General features: G+C 43.8%; 1 protein-coding gene across 1 annotated transcript in view; it reads right to left on the bottom strand.

Annotated features, from left to right (window-relative positions):
* Nucleotides 1-15,175, bottom strand: part of esrrga (estrogen-related receptor gamma a) — a 131,673-nt gene that overhangs the window by 73,460 nt on the left and 43,038 nt on the right. The gene's annotated exons all lie outside the window — the stretch shown is intronic.

The raw sequence follows: 15,175 nt of genomic DNA, 5'->3' as shown, positions 1-15,175 counted from the left end.
GCAGAGATAAAGACCCTCCAAGAAGCGGTTGATACAAATCACCATGAATGAGGCAACGTGGTTCGAATACATTTCCCTTCTATTTATCATGCAAGCTGTCAGTTCCATCCCTGTTTTTCTTCACAGTAAACAGTACCGCAATTCTGACCCCATCAGACATCCCTTTGCTCTTCATATGTGTGTGTTTCACTTCTGAACTCTTCTTCTGAGCAAACTGCGTGAAAGCAATTGCTTTCTATGTATGGAAAAGTGCGAGGGAACGTGCGTGAAAAAAATCCAGTGTCAGAAAGACAACACATGTCAGCATGAGAGTTCTGTAAGCAGGACAACGTAACACAGTGAATCTGAGTAAAACAGCAAAATCTCTCTTAAAATTTCTGAAAACCAAAAATGCTTCACCTTTGAACGGTAATGGGAAGTCCATAATGAATTACACGTTATTTTCTAAACATTGTGCTACACAATGTTTAAATATATGTATGATGTATTATATCTTCAGATCAACCCGTTTAATCTTCCTTAACACGAGAAGAAAACAGAAAAAAAAAAAACCAAAACAAAAACGAGCGTCCGCTTTGTTACGAAACCATTCCGACACGCTATCTCCGCGAGCTGGTCCAGGTTGTTTCCCGCGCGCCTCGCCTGTCCGCCGTATTTCCACAAGCAGCAGGGAATATATTGCTGGTTCCCCAGCGCTCCGCAATTCCCCACTGATAAGAAAATTCAGGCGCTCCGCCAGTCCTGCTAACTATTGTGTCTCACAACCACTTCGCCTCTGAAATTGTCTCCACGGTTTTTTTTGTCAGCTTGCGGGGATTTGAACCCTATTTTCCCGAACATGCCTTTTCCCCCTTTTCCATTATGCTAAGGCGTGTTTCGGCGAGGCCTTTCGGATCCCCACGTACGCCGGACGGCCGTTCCCTGCCCCGGTCGCTCTCGGGAAGGAGCGCCCTCGTTACGGGGCTGAGCGAGATCCTCTCCGCCGGTGCGACCCCTCGCTCTTCGAGGCCCGATCGACCCCCGCCGAACCGCCGTACAAACAACTCACGATCAATCCGAAAACGTGGAAGAGCCCATGGATCTTACCCATCTGCGTCGCTCCTCTCGCCGACTTGTTCGAGGTGTTTTTATTTATCTGCCATTTCTAATGAGCACAGAACAATGGGCAGAGCTGTATGTTTGCGGGGACAAAAGAGGAAATGTTTCATCCATCAAATAAAATTAAATCACGTAAGGAAAACTGCGAGAAAGTGCGAGTCATCAGCAGTCACCGGCGGTCGTGCGCATCTCATCACAAGGAATGCGATGACTTCTCCCGGACGGGCTGGTGTAATACAGCCCCTGATATGTATGCACTTCAAACACATTCATTTTAATTCATGCTGCCAGCTTGTCTCTTTTAACAGTTGCTGCTTTCGAATGAATACCATTAATACAAAAAACCATTCAAATTAGTTCGTCTCTAAATGGGTGTGGAAGGTTTTGGAAGGAGCGTGCTTCGGGCAATAGGAGAAGGAGGGAGAACACGCACACGCGCAAACACACGAGCTTATGGCTAAAGCAGCTTCTACAAGTCAAGCGCACATCCGACTACCCACTTCTGGCATGTAATAATACACGATGCCACTATACTCGGGAAAAACAGATTTCATGGTATACGGCGTGGACAATTGTGCATTTCACTCTTGCGTTCACTTTCCAGAAACATTTATATTCACAACACAAATGGCTCACGCCGCCTCCTATGGTAAAGATTTACCCGAAATCACAGAGGCCGTGGAGAAATTCCTCCGTGGCAGGAACACGTTTTACACACGTGCCCTCGAACGGCAAGAACACAAAAGAGTCGAGAATCATTTAGAGGACTGTAACCGCTTAATTTATTCCGTTCGGATAAGACAACACGCACACAGTTGTCGTGCAAGGAATTTGATGGGGGGGAAGAAAAAACACTAAATGAATAAATAAGTAAATAAACGAAAGTTTCAAAGAGCCGCTTCCTTAATGTGGGGAATCCAGGCACATTTACGTGTGTTTTAATTGCTCTGTAACAAATGTAAATGAAGAGGATGGGCGGACGCGACGCCGAGGTGCCGTCTGAACGCCGGAGGAGAGCTCTGTGTGTACCCGCCGAGTCCCCAGGGACCGACGCACAGATCAAACGCTCGCTTTTCTGCCACTTGAGGCCCCGGCGTTTTCCCGGTACTTGGGAAGTTACCTCCACCATTTCCTTAACTGCCGCCTGCAATTCAGGCCTCGGGTTTGAGGCTCGTAATGGGTCCGTTTGGGTCGGGTCGGGCACCCGCGTCCCCCCGGCCTCAGTTCTTTTGACATGAGTGACAAGGATCGCATCCTGCTCCGTAGGAGGTGTGAACGAACGCCGTGAATGTGGCGCGCTAGCGGAAAGGGGGGGCGCGTGATGGTGGCTCGGTCGCAAGGTGTGGCGAGACGTTACTGCGCTGTTATGTTACGGGTTTCCTTACTCTCGTTCTCCCTGTCCCTTTCACTCACACACACACACACACACACACACAATCCTTCTCTTCTTTAGTGATTTGGGCTGAACTGTGGGGTGCAGTGCTCGGTCCACACGTATTGATTCAATTACAGTAGCTCGCTGCTGGTTGTCAACACCCCCCAGCATCCCCACCCCCCCTCCACGCAACCCCTCTCCCCCTTTAGGCTGCATTACCATATCTGTGCCAAGCTTCGTGGGCTGCTAGAGGCAGGACCACCGTGCATTTTGACGGAGATGCTCTGTCTGCCTTCCCCGATCCCTACCCAACCCCCACCGCCAACCCACCGCATGCCGGAAGGCTTTAGTAACCAAATACGCCGACACCTCAGGCGCTTCCATTTCCGTCCCAATCTGCAGTCGATGTACAGCCAATATCTATACTGCCACTAGTAATTGTTGCCTACTAAGGTACTCGTCTGTACACGCCGCTGTTCTTCCACCAGGTTGTAGCTCCTGGCACTTGGAAGTTATTAATAAGATTAAATAGGCAAGAATTCCTTATGACCTACTCTCTCTGCCTATAATAGCCTTTAATCCCTGGTGCCTTCATGAATACATTTGTCCTTAAGTATGCATGGCCAGCCAGGGATGATTGCACTTCGTGTCGATATGTGTCAATAGCTCTTCTGCTTTTCTCCATTTGCAGTTTTTGCATAAGTTTTCTTTCATCGTGACTCCCCATAACAAATGTCTTACGAGGGTTTTTCTGAAAGCAGATGGAAATGCACGTGCACAAAAAAAGGTTACTGCCGAAACATTGCAGAACTGCAATAGTCTAATACGTGGAAGAGATACTTTTAAACTTCTGCGTATTTAAGACAAACGGGAGTTCAGGATTAGATCACGCAAAGCAATACGCATATCCTCAGCAAGACCCACGTGTAAATAAGGACTTTATTCACTCTCTCTTTCTCTTTTTTTGTGCAAAATTTAAAAAAAAAAAAATGATGACCCCTTTGGTCACAGACTGTTGACATCTGCCTCGGAATTACCGGGGCTCGCTTGGCGGTGCATCAATCACGGCAGTCAATAGGGTAGGGTAAGTTCATTTAGGTCACATGTCAGTCGTCTGGGCTCAGGAAGCACAGTCAATGGCACCGCTGCTGGAGTCGCTTAAAATCAACTTGTCAAAATTGGGCCTTAAGAAATTCAGAATGGGACTTGTTTATTCATTGAGAAGTGTTCACGAGCTTCAGCCAGGCACGGATGCATGAAAATAACAAAAATACTTATTCTGTCTTCTGTTCCATCATGAGTAACAACAACAGAAAAATACTATAGCAGAACAAAATATTTGATAGGGCATAGATATGACAGCTGTAATATTCATAAAAACCCTAGGATATTAATATGTTGCAAGAGTATCTCCATCCACGTACATGTGTAATATTTGTAGCATTTTTTCAGAACTTGCTCTTTATGATCTTGCATTTAGTTTATGAAATGAATATATTAATTTGCATGTAAATGTGATTATGAAAATATAATTTAAAGTTAACATCGTTCTGCATAAAATTTGTGCCGTAATGATCTTCCTGCAGTGAAATTATTAATTCAGTGCAAAATAATGTTAGCAACTAATGCATACAAAATATTACAACTTGTTAATTAAAAATAATGACTCGTCTGTAGAGAATTAAATCTGTAATAATTAGAGAGTCCTCAAAGTAACTTTGCATGATCTGTAGACATTGTGGGAATTAAATGGAACGTACAACACACCCCCTCCACCCCTCCCCACACCACACCAAAGTGCAGCTTCTTAGCTTCCTAAGTAGGAGTCTGAATGCATGCTTGTAAGACAGTGTGTGTAAGAGATCTGGAGGTATAACATTTTTGTTTCTACACACGCAGACACAACACTCCCCCCACGAACACACACGAACGCACACACACACACACACACTTACGGGGTGGACTCTGTTTGGCCACAGGCTCAGCAGGAAGCCCAGTGTGTGTGTGTGTGTGTGTGTGTGTGTGTGTGTGTGTGTGCATACAGAGAAACATTTAGTGTGTATAAGGGGTGTCACACCACAATTCTTCCATTTATTCTAGACTATACAGCAGAAAGGACTTAAGAACAGTATTACTAACCAAATTAAGTTACATTTAAGATCTGCACTTACAAAAAATCTAAATAGGTAAAAAAAAAAAAAAGCTATATTTATTACAATATCTGATTATTCCTCTGTCTCAAACATCATTTCTGAGAAATCAGCCGACACAGCAATATGTGCAATTAGGCACCGTGCTGCATGTGTTCAGTGTGTGAGCACGCATGTCTGTGGACTCCCCCCTCAGTGCTCTAGGACACAAAGGCGTGGACCGTGCTTTGATGGAGACACGGCCTGCAGTTCAGTAGTGGACAACAGAGGGAGCTACTGGCTGTGATCTTCTCATTGAGCTGCTGGTGGAACTGCTTGGACAGTCAGCAGCATTCTGATACGGAAGGCTGCGAGCCTCACTTTTCCAATATACTGTCTGCGTGTCCTGATCTCAGACGGACTGTTTCAATGCTAGATGTTCTCCGAGCACTTGCTTATGAATCATTGCCTCTTTTGTCTGATAGAAAAATCATGCGCAGGCGTAAACCAGAGCTCCTGGTCTCGAGGTTCTTGTATCATCTTTAGTCGTTCATTTTTAGCGAAATTCTTCCATTCAAAAGCCTCAGATTTTGTTCAGTTCCTTGCCAAGGCAAGAAAAATTGAAACGACGACAACAGCCTAAAGAAAAACAGCTGGACTACTGCAAACCCGAAACGGACTAAGAGAAAATGATCACTGCAACATTTCTTCTCCAACTTCTTAAACAACTACCGCCACTTCGGCGAGTGAGAAAGCAGCACCAGCAAACCACTGTTATAAAAGGAAATAACATGCGGTTGCTCTGGCTAAAAATGAGCAAGTGGCTAAGTAATCTAATGGTCTATCAGCAGGTACGATTGTCACACGAAGGCAAGTGCCAATTTCAAAGGCCCCCTGCCTAGCTGTGTGATAACAGGCACTCTGGACTTGGGGAACGCTGCCATTCGGTGGGTGACTATCGCGTCTTTGATTCGGCTCCCGCCGCTCATAACAACAGGCCAACGGCTGGGTTTCCCCTTCAAGATGGCCCTGGCCTCCCGGTGCATGGGAAATGAAAGGAGGCCACGGCTGGAGATTATTAGTCCGCCTGTAGCGCGGCACCGTTAGACGATTAATCAATCTACGTACGCGTGTACAGCGTGTATTCACGTACTGTACATATGAACGTATGTATGCATGCGTCTATCTGCCTCTGCCAATTCACGATAAACCTGCAAATTAAAACAAAAACCCCCATGAATGCCAAATGCTGACATGAGCCAGTAGAGAAACACGCCTTGGTCTGCATTTACTGAAATAAGTTATTTCTGCTTTGAAACACATGAACGGAAAGAATGAGGCATTATTGAATTAGATTTTTGATAGGCAACACACATTAGTACATTAAAGCACCGTTTTACTCACAGGTATTTGCAAACTGCCCGGGCTGAAAGAGGAGGAGATCCTGCTAATCCTTATCTGAACCGGCAATTAAGACATCACAGTGCACATATCCGAAATACACACCGCTTTCCCTCTGACCCACTTCCCTCTGTAGCATGAAATAAAAACTAGCTTTTAAACACAATGCCCGACTTTTAATTGACCTAGGGGACACATGCGTTTATTTTCCCTTTGAAACATGCCGCAGACCTTTAGCTAGATGTTGAATAGGAACTACAGAGGAAACCCTGTTAAACACCAAGATTCACATTCTTTACTGAAAACAAGATAAGGCTAAGTAAATATTTGGGGGGGGGGGGGGGGGAAGGCACGGAAGACAAAGGCTGCAGACGCAATTGACGGCTTTATCTAAGTTTATTTTCCCCTCTCTTGCGTAGTTTCATTCTCTGTGCCATAATTTGCGATCCGCAGCTTCCACAGGCAAGTGCTTGAGAGGAACCTGCTAGGTTTGTGTTGAGGACAGCGTTAATTAATATTTGGTGAACTGGGAAGAATGATATTGTGTTTGGTTTAAATTGGTCCCATAAGTGTTTTAATAAAGTCTATAAGTGTGGTTAATGTATCATCATGCTGCCAAGTGCGAAATTCATGTTCCTGCAGTAAGCTGCTTGGGAATGTGCTACACATGCGATTGCATGAGGCTCTATATCTGTCCCAAGGGTGGGATTGGTGCCCCTTTAGACAGATGGCACAAGGTTCTCTGGTTGTTGCGTTCACTCAAGGCACTCACTCCATGGCCCTTCATGCTGCAGCGCTTAGTAAATGCTTAATCTGCCCCATATTTCTGTGTAAATATGCTTGCGGGCCACCTGGAACTCCGTTAGGTATCGTAAGCGAGGGACATCTCCTTGTAGATGATGCATTGTAAAAATGTATGAATTATGCATGTCGGAAACTGTGATGAGATCTTATCGGAGGTGAAAGCCCCTCCTGGTGTGTCTCTGTGCCCCGAGTCTGCTGGAATGGTGCTCTGCTTTTGAGGCGAATACTAAAAACGGAGCATGAATTTTGAGTTAAATATTAAGGCAATTACAAGCCACGTACCGTGTAGGTGTCAAGCTACATTCTTTACAGTCAAAGCTTTAAAGGAACACAAAGAGGAGCCGTGTTGCAGTGAAAAGCCTTTATTCTGCAGTCCGGTTAATTACGTATTCCTCTTGATTATGTCCCTGTTCACCGACACTCTTCCCTCTGCCACTTAAGCCTAGTTAAACATGGACGTCTGCCATGCCTATGAGTCACCGTGGCCTCTTTAACTTCTCTCCGGTTGTAAGATCCCGCAATCATCTTACTCAAAGGCCAAAGCTATTCGCACGAAATCAAACCAAGCTATTCAGGCTTCAGCAGACAAGTGGCAAGAGAATAAGCTATGAGGTTGCTTCGCATGTAGAGGCTCTGTTCGTAGCGCCAGTGTACCATCGGCACAGGTATCTTCGATTGCTCGGATTCATCCCAACGCCTTGTTGGTTACTTCGTTTCGGAAGTAGAGTCAACGCGCAGTGTATGCACGCGTAGCAGTACTTGTTTATCCCAGGACTATCTGAAAGGACTATTTGCTGAGACAGAGTAGCTGCTGGCCATGCGATACTGTGCCACACTGTTTTCGCCTTGACATACAGAGTGGCACGAGCGTGATGCTATAATTGATAAGGCTGCACTGGTATGTCCCAGACACCATTAATGCAGGCTATCAAGGACAAAAACGTTTTTTTTTTTTTTTGTATGAGAGCAAAAGTAAGAAGAGCTCTCAAGATAATTAAGCGAAAAAGTCACCAAATATCCTGGATGCTTTGCCTCATTTTGCTGTGCGCTCTCACTCTGAGGAGTCCCCAGGTATAAAACAAGGGGTAATTGTCTTCTCAAGAAAAGGAACGAGAACGTGGGCCAGCACAGGGTGGGGGTGGGGGTGTTCTTCAATGCAGAACTGACTTCCCCACATCTTCATAGGACTCCTTCGGAACGTCAGACGGGAGGGGAATTTCAATGCTCCCGACAGGTCTTTCCTCGTGGTCACGCCTCGCATCGCCTCGCGAGAGCCCAGTCGCCACCGCTCTGCTCCACACAGAGATACAAATAAAACTACGCGAAGGGGTGGATGTCTCGGATGATGCCAAGGGACAATCCCCGCCCTTCCCCCCACTCTGAGCACCTTCACTGGGTGGCTGGGTTATTCATGTTATTCTTTGTGATACAAATAAATTGCTGAAACACTTTGAGAAGAGAAAGAAGACAAAGCAAAAAAAAGAGACAGAAACAAAAAGAAGGAACTTGTACACTGAATGGAATTTATCTATTCTTAATGAAGTCCTGTTTAATAAGGGACTTTGTGTCTCCCTTCGGTAGCAGGAATAAAGGAAATCATTTATGGTCTTTTAAAAGACTATTTAATGTAAAGAATCACATTCGCCTTGTTGGTTCCTCAATGGAAATGTCATGTTGGGCGAATAACAGCACACGTGTGGAATCCTGAACAGGAAAGTCTGTCAGCCACAAAGCTGCTCTACATGACAGTGACCGAGCAGCTCCCAGACACGTCTTGGGCCTCCCTTTTAATGAGGCTCCGTCGTTACTGGTAAGATTACATTTAACCAGGTTATGAAACACGCAACGACTGACCAGGTCCTCAAAAAACACATGCGCATGAAATTCATAGCGCTGTCTTTGGGTTTCAAGGCAGGTAGGAATGTGATTGTTCCATGCCCGCCCCCTTTCTAACCTCGCTGCCCTCCCCAGCAAAGGGCAGGTCTGCGGAGACCACCCATCGTACGGTTTATTCCGCAGATAAACTCGCTGGAGTGTGTCAGCTTGTTAAAGAAGAACAAACCCCCCTCACCTTCCTTTATCACTAATATGCACCTTGAGGGCTGGCTGGCTTTATGATAAACGGCAAAGGGTTGCTGGAGTGAAGCTCTCGGAGCAAGGCCAAGGGATGGGTTTACAGGCACGGTCCCTGGTGCACACGCACCTGCTGCTATTCCATAGGCCGCTGTAAACAGCAAGTTCAATCTGTGAACAAGTTTATGTATGGCTTGTGCAGTCATAAAGCCTAAGGGGCGAATTATGAAATAAATAAACAGCATATGGAAAATAATGCGTTCGTAGTGCGCGACTCAAAATCTGACTGCTCACTTGAAAGGAATCTGAGTTACAGGTAGGAGAGAGCATGTGTTTAATGTCATCATCAAGCACATCATGTCCTGGAAAGTGAATGAACCCGTCAGTGCCTGTGCGCAACATGCTGCTCGTAACGTGGTAAGATGGCATTGTCGTGCTACCGTACCCAATTTGGGCAAGGAAATACAGCGTCCCATTTTCGTAAGTGATGTGGTTGTTCGAGATGTATATTTCAGGCGGCAGAGGGGCCTGCTTTTAATGCAGCTGACCCTGTCTGGCATTCAGGGACCAAGATCTAGGGAGGTGTAAACCCCCCCCAACGAGAAAAGATGACCGGACCGGGCGACTGTAAACCACTCCACGGGTTTAGCGACATCCTTTCACTCAAAATCGACATTATTTCCTCCCCCTTACTTACCCCACCGTCCCCTTCTTCTCTCCCGTCTCAGGTTTGATAACAAATATTCTCTCACCTAAATTAGAAATGTGAAGTAATTATAGTGCCAGCCCTCCTACGGGTTATTCATAGGACTTTGTGGTTGTAAAAGAGCTTCTTTATATAAATAGGTTACTTCAGAGGGTGACTTTAATTATGTTGGTTTCAAACAGAACATGAGTATGGTATTCCAGCGGGATTAAGCATATACGGCTCTTTGTTAACGGAGCACAAATGTATGCAAGTCCAGCACACCCTGCTAATGCTTAATGCTCAATTTATTCAGCTACAGTACAACCAGCGGTAAATTATTCGGCTAATAATAAAGACGGCAACAATGGGCAGAAAATCGACACGGGCCCGAGAAAAAATGTGAGCCTGTGAGGTTTTCAAGGACAACAATACAGAGTTTATCTGTTAATGAATAAAACGTTGCTGTACATTGTGCAAGGTGGCCTCAGTCAGGGTGGTGGTACGGTTCAGCTCTGTGCTGCGCCACGTTCTAAAGCCCGGTGGGCTCACGGGTCAAGAAGTTCAGGCGACATGTTTTGCTCGGTTGCCAGTGCTGACTCGTTCCAGCACACGCAGGATGGCTAAACAATGCTTTTTGTCTGGCAGGACATCACTCGGCACCTCCCCCACCTGTAGCCCAGCAGTGTCCTGGCCAAGAGGCTCTGAGCTGATTATCTTAGGATGGGGAACAGGCTGGTGGGTTGAGAGCTGCTGTTGAAAAGTGACCTCTTGCTTTATAGTAACATGTATTGTGGTTTTTTTACTACACACCATAGTAGTTTACCATTAAAACAAACTTGCTTAAATAAGAAACTAATTTGTCACAAAAGTCATGTAACAAAATTATAAAATGAATGTAAAAAACATGGTGATCACCTACAGCAATGGTCACTTATCACTAGTAAAGGTGCCTTATCCATTCTGTATCCTGCCACAGATTTGTACATTTCCTCTGCTTATTCACAACCCTACACAGATATGTGATGTGTGAAAATTGATGGACAGATGGCAATATTCAATAAAACTATAGCAATAATCCACCCAGTGCTAGTTTATACTGAAAGACCTGTTTGGGAAAATCAATCAATCAATCAATCAATCCATCCATCCATCCATCCATCACTGCTTATCTGAAAGCAGGGTATTAGTGGTCCAGAGCCTATGTCACAAACATAGAGTGTGAGGTGGGGTACACCCTGGATGGGACGCAAGTTAATGACTAGGAAATGTACACTCATTCACTTACATACACTACAGGCAATTTAGAGTCACCAGATTGACTTGAAAAACATATAGCCAGACTGTGGGAGGACACACAAGCATCCAAGAGTTGTGCAGACTCCACATACACTGAGCCAGATTTGAACCCATGCCCAAACACAGAGTTCAGGAGATGTTAGGTACCAGAGCTACTGACAATGTAGAGCAAAATGAAAAGAAAAATTTTTGTAATACTTATGATTTGAATAAACAATCCCAAAATGTAAAAATATTGACTCATTGCACTCATTGCATATCAAGAATGTACACTATTTATCAGCATTTATTTAAGATGAAGCTGATAATACTCAAATATTGCTTAAACGGGAAACGTTTCTGTTCCAGAAATTTTTCACAATTTTTTTCACATAATTTATTTATTTGACTGAGGAAAATTTATAGCTGGGTCATTGATTGCTTTGCAGGACATGATTATGGTAAATTACAAGCCATTTGGTAAATGTGTGTAGTTAGATGTATACAAGTAATTAATTTGGGTGGTACTGATTGAACCATAATTTCTGTTGAGCCTCACAAAATGACAGCTTTCCCAAACTATTTATCTTTAGTTTTGAAGCAGTAGTAATTAAAATATCCATTGTAAGACAATGTAATCTGAGATATCATAGAAATGATTAAGCATCTACAGAAAAGTGTGGATAAACAAATCACAGTTTAAAAACAGGTTGAAAATTCATGTGTATCACCTTGTCTCACAGTCATGCCATGAATTATGGGAAGATCATTAAGAGTGTGAATCTTATAATTAATATCCGGTAACGTATTCCCTTTAGTCTTTGGTATTTATACTTACAATTACTATGCTTTAGAACTTGCGCTCAGGTGTTGTTTTCGCAAGGAGTTAGAAAACTAAGTAAACTTTGTATTTAACCAAATAAAGGTAATTTACATTTTTTTTTCTCTGTGTGGAAAATATACCATAAAGTTAACATTTCCTTTGAAAAATGTTACAGAACAAAAGTCTGTCTTTCTGACTGACTGAACCAAGTATAAGCAGCCGCCTGGAACGTTCTGAGATCGGCAGCTCATGTGCCTCTGAGGACAGTGATGCACAGCAGGATAAAACACCTGGACTCGGCTTCAAACAGGAGGTGCTAAAACATTGCTCACTTTAGAGGACCCCGCTATAGGCCAAGTCCCCATGTCACTGAAAGGTTCTGTCTGGATTTAAGGCCAGAATGGGAGCTCTGAGCGGGTGTTAACCAAGGATGTTTACAATGTTCCTGTAGGACTTACTGAACAGATCAGGACAAAGCATGCCAAAGGATACCTGTTAAATACATCAAAGTCCAACTGACTTTGGTATAACATATTGTCATGGTGTTACATTTATATTAACTTGAAGACAGTGCTGTCTATCTGTCACTTACTTGAGTCAAACATGCTAAAAGTTCAAGCTAAAATTGTTTCAGTTCATTATTGATAACTACTTGACTTTATGAAGGGTCCCTGTGACCTACAGCTTATCCTAGGAGCATAATGCGTTAGGTAGGGTGGACCATGGAAGGGACATTAGCCCATTGTAGGGCAAAAACTGAGTGATTCATTCACACTCTCAGGGCTCTTTAGAGTTACCAATGCCCAGAAACTCACCTTGTTGGATTGTGGAAGGAAACTGGAGGACCACGAGAAAACCCATGTCAACATGTGGAGAACATGCAAACTCCATACAAATTGAGCCATATTTGATTCCATGCCCAAATACACAACACATGCACTGTGAGGCACCCAGCGCTATCCATTGTGTTGCCTCAAACTGCTGAAATATTCATTGTAATTTGACTTCAATTTCCTTTACCACTATCCTTCCAAATCATTTATTTGTGAAAACAAGTGCAGCAAGAGTTCCAAAACTATTATCAAATGGTCAACTTGAGCTTAGATCTGTCTGGACAAAGAGGAGTGTCATCAATGATCTGTTTTCCATTCATTTCATCCTGTAGAACTTTGGAGGAAAGAAAATTAGTGTCCCCCTCTATGATTTTAAAGTTTCCCAATGCCATATTAAAGAAGCAAGCAGTTTAAGCCGCAGAAAATGGGCATCTGTACAGTTCAGCTGCTACAGACAAAGTACCAAGAACGCATGTTTACTCCCACTGACAGATCTAATGTTGCACTGAGTTCAGTGTTTGAAGAAAACTCAAAGTCCCAAATAATGATAAATAACTTGTACTTAGGTACTGATAAAGAACGTATCACCATTTCTCACATAACGGTTAATTTATTCTGTAAAATCACACTTTTAAGGGAATTCCTGTTGTCAGGCAGTACAATTACCGTTATTTCAGTTACCATTATAGTGTGTGAGTGTCACGGAGTGAGTGTGTTTCACTGATGCATGGATGAGTAACCCCTTGTAAGTAGTGTATCTAGAAGTCGCTTTGGATAAAAGCATCTGCTAAGTGAGTAAATGTAAATGTATTTCTTATGGGGAAAGAGGTCCCAGGAAAAAAAAAAAAAATATTGCATCTAAAATTAAACGTGAACACAAAAGGTACTTTTATGGATGATAGTGTGACATCTTGAAAAGGTTTTAGTTGTTTCTCAGTCTATACTGAGAAGCAGCTTTAACAACTTATATTTCCAGTGTTTAAGCAAAAACTTGAATATTAGCCACACCACTGTACTCTGCATCAGATCACTCATGCTGGGCATTGCACCTTTCAGCAAACTGTAGCAATATTATGAAAATGAGCGGAGCATAGAAAAAAGATGAAAATGCATCCGCCTGATGCTCTTTACCAAAGCAACTTGCACTGTTAAGGTTCTTACAACTATTTACCCATTCATACAGCTGAGTAATTTTACTGCATCAATTTTAGGGTAAGTACCTCAGTCAAAGGTACTACAGCTGGAGGTGAGGCTTGAGCCCACAGCCTTCTGGTCTAAAGACAGCAGCGCTACCCCCTACACTACCAGCAGTGAACACCATTATTGGATGCTTTTGATCTCCAAGGATCCAGCAGGGGTGGGCTTGCACTGCTTTTCCCAGTGTGGACTGAAGCTCCCACTTCCAGAAATCTTCACACAGTAGTATGCCCCTGAATGAGTTCCACTTCCCACTGCTCAAAACGTTAAATGCTCTATTCAGGTAACTTTTCACTTCCTTGAAAAAAAGGGAGATTTATTATAAGGTAAGCCATCTGTATAAGCAATCCAGTCAAAGAGTGAACCATTTCATTTCACTACACTGCATTATTTATCTGCTATAGAGGTGTCTTTAACCAGGGCAATCTGCACTGAAATTATAGCGTACCTCCAAGAAGGCAGCTGAATTTACAGTCAATAAACAAGTACTAAATTTGAGTAAAACTCTGAATTTGCTCGGGGACACAACAGATGTCTCTCAGTTGGGATTTGAAAGCATGATCTGTTAAGGCCAGGCCCAATAAATAATACGGCTGTTGTAACTTGAGAACAAATTGCAGTGTTGAAGCATACTGTCACACGGGGACTAGACTCCGGGGATTATGCTATGCCCATGAAGATGCTATGATCACAGCTGATTTATGAGATTCAAAAAACATTGTGACAACCTTCTGACGTACAATGACAGTCACGGATGCCCAACTCCCTTCTCACCCCTCTACCTATAAAAAAGCAGCCACAAAAAAAAAAAAAAACAATGGCAGTGGTTGTGAAACAAGGCTTTGGAGTAGCACGTCATGGGGGAACGGGGAAGCTAGAAGGAGAACTAACGACTCCCGGGCCATGAGCCAAGCCTGCCAGTGACTGACGTTCACTTAACCGAACAAAGATTTGCTCTGCTTGTGGAAGCAGCTGTAGCACGAAAGGGATGGTGGGGACTGAGAGGACATGTGTGGGAGAAGGTGGGCAAGGCTATTGTAGAATCCCAACACCGTGGGTTTGCAGAGCTGTATACAGGGGTGCTAAACAGATCACCTGTGTGCTCTCTGCAAAAGTAAACCAGGTCTCGGACTCACTATAATCCGTGAATCCCTGGCAATTCTAGTTTCAGGTTTAATGACCAATTATGCACCGCTTCCAGGCAGGCTGAAGGAGGAAGTGTGTGGTGGAAAATGGTCAAAAAATCTTGGAAAATAACATGAAGAGATTTCCTTTTCTTGAGCTTTCTGTCAAACTGAGAGGGTCTTGCAACCATGCCAAAAAATCTATTGTACATGTGTCTGGGTAACTCAGATGGTGGCACAACAGACCTTTAATCTCGGGTTCCAGGTTTCAGACCCCTGTTCAGACAGTAATTTTAGGGGTATATGCTGTCAGCTTGACTCTTGATCCTGCTGTTGAATCCTCTTGATCAAACTA

This window comes from Scleropages formosus, chromosome 15, assembly GCF_900964775.1.
Source record: "Scleropages formosus chromosome 15, fSclFor1.1, whole genome shotgun sequence".
NCBI classification, from domain to species: Eukaryota; Metazoa; Chordata; class Actinopteri; order Osteoglossiformes; family Osteoglossidae; genus Scleropages; species Scleropages formosus.
The sequence above is the reverse complement of the archived record's forward strand: the minus strand, read 5'-3'. Positions and strand labels throughout refer to the sequence as shown.